Source organism: Hemicordylus capensis, chromosome 7 (genome assembly GCF_027244095.1).
Source record: "Hemicordylus capensis ecotype Gifberg chromosome 7, rHemCap1.1.pri, whole genome shotgun sequence".
In the NCBI taxonomy this organism is placed as follows: domain Eukaryota; kingdom Metazoa; phylum Chordata; class Lepidosauria; order Squamata; family Cordylidae; genus Hemicordylus; species Hemicordylus capensis.
In genome coordinates, this window is record NC_069663.1 from 31739038 (window position 1) to 31746494 (window position 7457).

Here is a 7457-nt window from a genome sequence, read left to right on the forward strand (position 1 = left end):
ACCAGCACTGTCTGGAATTGAGGGTGTGGAAAGGACTCGGCACTCCATTCGGCCCCCTTCCATTCCTCATGGCTGAGAAAAGCAGAATCTCATGTGCAAAACTGCCTTCTTTGTGTTCTTTGTGCCATACAATAAGGCTTCTCTGGGCACACATTCCTGATTCCTTTTGTCCACCAGCCCTGCCTGTGGGCAAGTCCGCAGCCCAAGTGGGGAGCAAGTGTTAGTTTCTCCCTGCTGATCCTGCTGCGGGACAGTGTGTGTCCGAATCCTCAGCTGGCTTCGGGAGGTGCCGACTTCTGGAGTCTGGGACTGCCCTGCAGGGCGTTTTCCAGATTATGGAATTTGCACCGCTTAAAGTGTTGCAAAGCGCAGTGTTATTAGGCACTGGCTGGAAAGCACAAGCACAGCATTTTTCAGTCCGTTTCTCAATGCATCGTGACAGGGTTGTGGCTGTTCCAGTTGCCCACCGCTGCAGCAGGTTTTCCAGGCAGGAGTTGTCCATATTCCACCAGAATCGCATTCCCTGCCCCCCCCCCTCAATTTCGGGCCAATGGGGTCGCAGATTGGGAATGACGCGAGGAAGGTTTTTGTTGTTGTTGTTGTTGTTTAATTTTTCTCTGGGCGCTTTTGCGCAAAACCACCACTAGGGAGAGCACCATGGCACAAACTGCAATCCCTTGCTTGCCTCCATATTACAGAAAGAAACAGCAAGGGGTTGTGCATTTGCTCAAGACCCCGAGCAAAAAATAAACCAAAAAATTATATATGGAGAGGGGCTTTAGATATTAACAAACCCTTGAACTGTGGAATGAGCCCTCCACATCACAGTTATTTTATTTGTTTGTTTGTTTGTTTGTTTGTTTGTTTAACATATTTTTATACCGCCCCAAACTTACGTGGCATTGAGAACAGTTTGCAGGCTATACCTCCGCCGCCAAGCTCATCTAAGAGACCTCTATGGTCTTTTCTGGCCCCCTCTCTGAATGTGTGGACTGGGCAGGCAGGCAGGAGGTGAGGCTCTTTCACACACCCCTGCATTCCATGGCCCCCTCCCACTCCAAGCTTGTCCCCCTCCCTCCTTTCTGTGCCTGCCCGCCCACCTGCTCGCTCGGTCCTCTGTCCACACTGCACTACATTGCAATGCACAAGCTACAGACCAAGCCTCCTAAAAATGGGAAAATACAGCTACTTTCCTGCGACACATTAACCACGTTATAGGGCGGGAACGCATCAATAAAACTTGAAACAAGGTACCAGAAATATGGACGGCACCCTGCTGACAGTGTAGCAACCCCGATGTCAAAACACAGGCAATTTGGAAGGGCACTTCGCGGACACGTTGCAAACCCGTTGCAGGAAGTAATCTGGGAAACACCCTCAGATGGCTCTGAAGTTCTGGCTTTCTAGCGTGCTGCTGACTTTGTGGGCGGCATTTCCTCCACACATCGGTCCCCACCCTGCACTCTCCCAAACCCAGGTTGTGCTTCCAGGTTGTGGCTCCCCAAATTGACGGTACTTTCTTTCTTTCTTTCTTTCTTTCTTTCTTTCTTTCTTTCTTTCTTTCTTTCTTTATTTATTTATTTATTTATTTATTTATTTAACATGTCTATACTTCCCAAAACTTGCCTCTCTGCGCAGTTTACAATTAAAATCAATTCAACAATTAAAATCATTTAAACATTAAAATAATTAACAATAAAATCAGTTAAAATCCAACATTAAATGTATTAAAACTATCAATCTAATTAAAAGCCTGGGTGAACAAATGTGTCTTCAGTGCCTTCTTAAAAGCTGCCAGAGATGAGGAGGCTCTTATTTAAACAAGGAGCGCATTCCAAAGCCCAGAAGCAACAAAGCCCAGGGACAGCAACGCAGAATCCCTCCCCAGGCAATCTTAACGGGCTCATGGTGAAGAAGATGTTCTCTTAAATACCCAGAGCCTGGGCTGTTCAGGGCTTTATAGGTAATAACCAGCACCTTATATTTTGCCAGAAACTTATCGGCAGCCGGTGTAGCTCTTTCAATACAGGGGTAATATGGTCTCTCCAAGATGACCCGGAGACCAACCTGGCTGCCACATGCTGTACCAACTGCAGTTTCCAGACTATGTACAAAGGCAGCCCCACATAGAACACATTGCTGTAGTCCAGCCTGGAGGTTACCAGCATATGCACCACCATTCTGAGGTTGTTCATCTCAAGAAAAGGGCGCAGTTGGCGTATCAGCTGAAGCTGATAGAAAGCACCTCTGGTCACTGCCTCAACCTGGGACACCAGGGAGAGGTTCGGATCCAGAAGCACCCCCAGACTGCATATCTGTTCCATCCAGAACTGGCAGATCAAAATCATCTCCTGAGTTCTGACCCCACACAATAAGTAAGTAACAGGTAAAGTGTGCCCTCAAGTGGGTGTCGGCTCCTGGCACCCACAGAGCCCTGTGGTTGTCTTTGGTAGAATACAGGAGGGGTTGACCATGGCCTCCTCCCATGCAGTATGAGATGGTGCCTTTCGGCATCTTCCTATATCGCTGCTGCCCAATATAGGTATACCAGTGGGGATTCAGACCGGCAACCTCTGGCTTGCTAATAGTACCTCCGTCTTATCTGGATTCAGCCTCCGTTTGTTAGACTTCTGTACAGTGTATTTCTTGTGTATTGGAGAGCAAGTCAGTCGTGGTGCTGCTGTGATGAGATCTGCCTGCCGCAGACACAGTTAGTTGCACATGAGCCCCTGGCAGGTGGCTTCTTTCTCTTTCTCTTTTAAAATGCAGAGCTTTCTTTCCCTTTGTGCATCTCAATTTTATGAAAGGACTGCTTTGCCCTGTGGTTTTTACATATCCCGAGTTCAGGCAGGGAATAATGCTATTGCTCTTGAGTACTCTACCAAAGGGCAACTTTTAGAACACACTTATATTGCATATTAAGGGTCAATCGTCATGCATTGTCATGAGAAAAGCAGCTGGCTGCTGCTACTGCATTGAATTTCCTGTGAATCCCTCTCTTGCATGAACTCCCCCTTACCAACACAAAAGGAGTGCATTCTCTTTGGGGTCAGAGAGCAGCCCTCTTTGGGGTCCCAAAGCCACTCTAGACTAGAGCATCTAAAAGGGGGCCAGAAGTCCCACCCCAGCCCCGTCAGCCCCGCCCCACCTCAGGAGGCTGCTCACAGTTAGAGTGGCATGCATCTGAAGAGGCGAAGGTTGCATTTGTGGTGACGGGCACTTCTGTGATCAGGAGGCGTGGGCCCCCGCAGCTCTAACCGTGAGCAGGGTGTTGACAGGGAAGGGGTGGAACATCTGATCCAGCCCCTTTTAAGACGCTGTTTGTGCAGAGCGCCTTTTGTATCACAGCTGAAGACAAGAGGCCAGTGGTTTCTTGCCTTCTGTTGACCTAATTTTGGGGGGAATTCTCTCTGGCAAGAGATACCCTCCTAATATAGCAGAGTGCCCTGAGGCACAACACAGCGGAGTCTGCCCAGGCATGTATGTATGCTGAGAGCAAAATAACTTGGAGCCAGTTCATAGTTTCAAATCAGTATAAGGAGTCTTTATTAGTGAACTCCATTCTGGATAGTGAAGTGGAGAGATAGGATCTCTAATTTATCTAGCTAGCTGGATGCAGAGGGATTCTGCATCTCTGCACACATGGTGCAGGGAGAGAGGAGCTTGCATTGCAAGGGAGAAGGAAGGGGAGAAGGAAGAGGAAGTAGGAAGTGGCTGGAAGGAAGGAAGTCCCTAAGAATAGCAATCTACTTATCAAGGGATAGTGTCAGAGCAGTAGAGAAGGGATGGCCAATGTCTTGACCTCTCTAGCCCTCTGACTCACTAGTCTGTCCCCCTCTGTCACTGAGACATGAGTCAGCGCAGAGTCCTTCACTTCCAACACATTTGCCAACACCATAAGCAAACAAATTTGCTCCAGTTCCGGTGAGATCTATGAGAGCCTCCCTTTGGGCCAGGAGGGATCAGTGCCATGCACCTGAAAACAAGGGGCAGAGGCTGGCGGTTGCAGGCAGGCTGGAAGCCTCTTCACCTCTTCTTTTAGAAACCTCACAGCTGAACGCCTGTTTTGAAAGAGGCTGTAATGGAATCCTTGGGCTGAGAGCGCTGGGTCCTCTGCAGCTGGGATGGGCAGGGAGAGTCCCCTCTGAGCTTCTCACCAGGGTAATAATAATAAGCCTGTTGCTGTGTGGTGCCACTTCAGCCAGCAGGGGGTGCTCACAGGACAGAATGCTTCTCCATCGCCCGCCCGCCCCGCCCCCATTCTTTCCTTGCAGAAATGTCAGGGCACAGGGATAGCATCAGGCCTCTCTTGTCCAGAATCCTGTTTCCCTCAGTGGCCAGCCAGGAGTGGGGCATAAAGGCATGCCTCTTCTCTCCCTACTGCTCCCCTCCCGCGGCTGTTCAGGGGCATCTGAGCCTGGAGGTAGCCCCTGTACCCATCAAGGCTAATGGCCAATGATGGACTTGTTCTCCACAAATTCACCCAGTCCCCTTTCAGAGCCATCCAAGCTAGGGGCCATCGCCACATCCCAGGGCGGAAAATTCCACACATGGGCTGTGCGGAAAAGTCCTTCCTCTTGTCCCTCTTCAATCCCCTACAAGATTGCAAAGGGCAACGTGTGTCTTTACGGTGTGGAGCAAATGGAGTGAGCGGAGCCTGCAGTGGAAACGGACTGGGGGGCAGTGCAGCTGATGGGGCCGGGAGTGGCAGGATCAGAAGGCCCCGCCCCAGTTAGTCATCTGGTGGTCCTCTTTTGGACCAGCTGCAGCTTCCGGGCCATTTTCAAAGCAGCCGCACATACAACGCATTGCAGTAACCTAAAAGGTTAGCAGAGCATGGGTGACGGTGGCCACACAGGAACCTCCATCCATGCAGGTAAAGTCACAGTTGGTGTATCAGCCGAAGCGGATCAAAGGCGCTCTGAGCCACAGAGGCCATTGGAGCCGCTGGTGACAGTGCCGGATCGATGAGCACCCCCAGACTGCGAAGCTGGTCCTTCAGGGGGAGAAGTGCAAGCCCATCAAGAACAGGCTAGACGTCATTCACCCAGACAGATGAGCCACCGCCCAAAAATACTTCCGTCTTGTCTGGATTGAGTCTCGGTTTGTTCACCCTCATCCATTCCATGTCCCTTACTGCATCCAGGCACTGATTCAGGACAGTCACCGCCTCACCTGCGTCTGATGAAAAAGAGAGAGACAACGGAGTGTCATCCACATACTGAGGACACCTCAGGCCAGATCTCCAGATGACCTCTCCCAGCAGTTTCATGTAGATGTTAAACAGCATAGAGGAAAGAATGGGACCCTGCCGAGCCCCACAGCACAACTGCCATGGGGTTGAGCAGTGATTCCAAAAAGCACTGCCTTTTTTATCTTGTTGTAAACCGCCCAGAGACATAAGTTTTGGGCGGTATAGAAATATGTTAGATAGATAGATAGATAGATAGATAGATAGATAGATAGATAGATAGATAGATAGATAAGTGGGCAGCCGGGTAAGAGCCGAGCCATTCCCAAGCAGTGCCTCCCACACCCAGCCCAGACAACCTGTCCAAGAGGAGACCATAGTCAGTGGTATCGAACGCCGCTTAGAAGTCCAAGAGAATTAACAGGGTAGCCCTCCCGCTGTCTCTCTTTCTGCACAGGTCATGCCACAGGGCGACCAAAGCCGTTTCTGAAGCCTGATTGAAATGGATCTAGAGAGTCCATTTCCTCCAAGAGTGTCTGGAGCTGGTCAGCCACGACATGCTCAAGCACCTTGCCCAGGAAGGCAATCTCGGCCACAGGCCTATCGTTGTTTGCAGCCTCTGGGTCCAGAGTGGGTTTCATTAGGGCTGGTCGGATAATAGCTTCTCTCAGTGAAGCTGGGAACACTCCCTTTCTCAATGAGGCGTTTGGAACCTGCTGGGCCCAGCCAATGATGCCCTCCCAGCTAGACTGACTAAGCCATGAAGGGCAAGAGTCCAGCACGCTCAGGGCTGGCCAAACTCGCCTGGACACCTTGTCCACATCCTCAGCACCAATCATTGAAACTCAGACCCTCCTCCCTCCCCCACTCTGGGGGCTGCAAGATGCGTGAAGGGGGGATGTTCCACATGTGGGCAACTGATACCTTCTCAGGTTTAGTTTCCTGGCTGCCACTCAAAATCTTCTCTCCCCCAATCTGAAGCTGCTTAAAGTGTTGCAAGGAGTAAGTTTCATTTCATTTTTTAAAAAATCTATTACATCATCGTCATCATTATTTGGGGGTGGGGTTGCTCTCCCAGTAACGTGAGTACCATGTTTATGTGTGTGTTCTTAATTTCCCACATTGACCACGGAGGATTCAGAGCTAAAATTACTTCCTTGGCTTGGCCCCAATCCAGCCAAGCCCCTCCCGACACTGTCATTGCTTCTAGGGTTGCCCCCTTGGTTCCTTCCTGGCAGAGGCTTTATGCTTTCAACAGCTGCTGGGCCAGGCTGCTTCCCCACCCCCCACGCCCGCCCATCTCTCTGGCAGGAGAAGCAGCCCCTGTTTCATTTCTGCCTGACACCCAAGTGTTAAAGCACAGAGCTTTACTGGCAAGAAAGGCTCTGTCTGGTGGCCATTCAGGGCCTAACTGAGGAGTGTGTGTGTGCGCGTGTGACCTGAAAGGAGACTCGATTGTGCTTTTGCCCCCTCCATCAAGGTCTTTAGCTATGAAAATTAAGCTCCTTTTAATATTATGAGCCAGACGGAGTAAATTGCATAACCAAGTCCCCTCCAGGGATTATTTGTCAGGGAGCTGCACACAGAATCCTCTGCTCAGGCCATCTCTTAGAGGGAGAGAGAACGCGCAGGAATGCTCCGAGTGCAGAGCTCTCTCCAGATCTGTCTGGTGGCAGCAGAAGAGATTCTTTCCAGTCCCAATCCTGCCGCAGAATTATTCTGGGCCCTGCAGAGTGGCGGCCTGCCCATCCCTGGCGGGCATGTGCTCTGGGCTGGCGCCCTGCACAGATGGCCTCCGTGTCACAGTGCCTGCCTGCCAAGCAGCACTTGCTTTGGGCAGCAATATTTGAGAGGCTCCCACGGAATAGCCACCTGCCACTGGAGCGCTGCTGCGCCCTCCTCGGATCCCGCTCTGCCCCACTGCAGGGGAGCCTGAGATGAAGCTGGCAGGCTCTGGGGCAGCCCCCACACACTGACTGTGGCTGGCCCCACCACTGCACTCTGAATTATTCGGGGGGGGGATTTTGGCAGGCGCTGCACAAGCCACTCCTGCAGCAGTGCTGTGTGTGAGCACTCCCGCTTCCACACCACTCTTCGAAGCCCAGGGGCGACTCTGTCCTCCGCCCCTGCTGCTTCTGGCGTCCCCATCTGGGATGGAGCCTCTGCCTTGTCAACAGCCGCTCAGGCAGACCTGTAGGCGCCTTTGGCCATTCCGGTCCGCAGGGCCAGCAGTACTGGTGAAAGGATGGTGTTTGCCCCCCTCTCT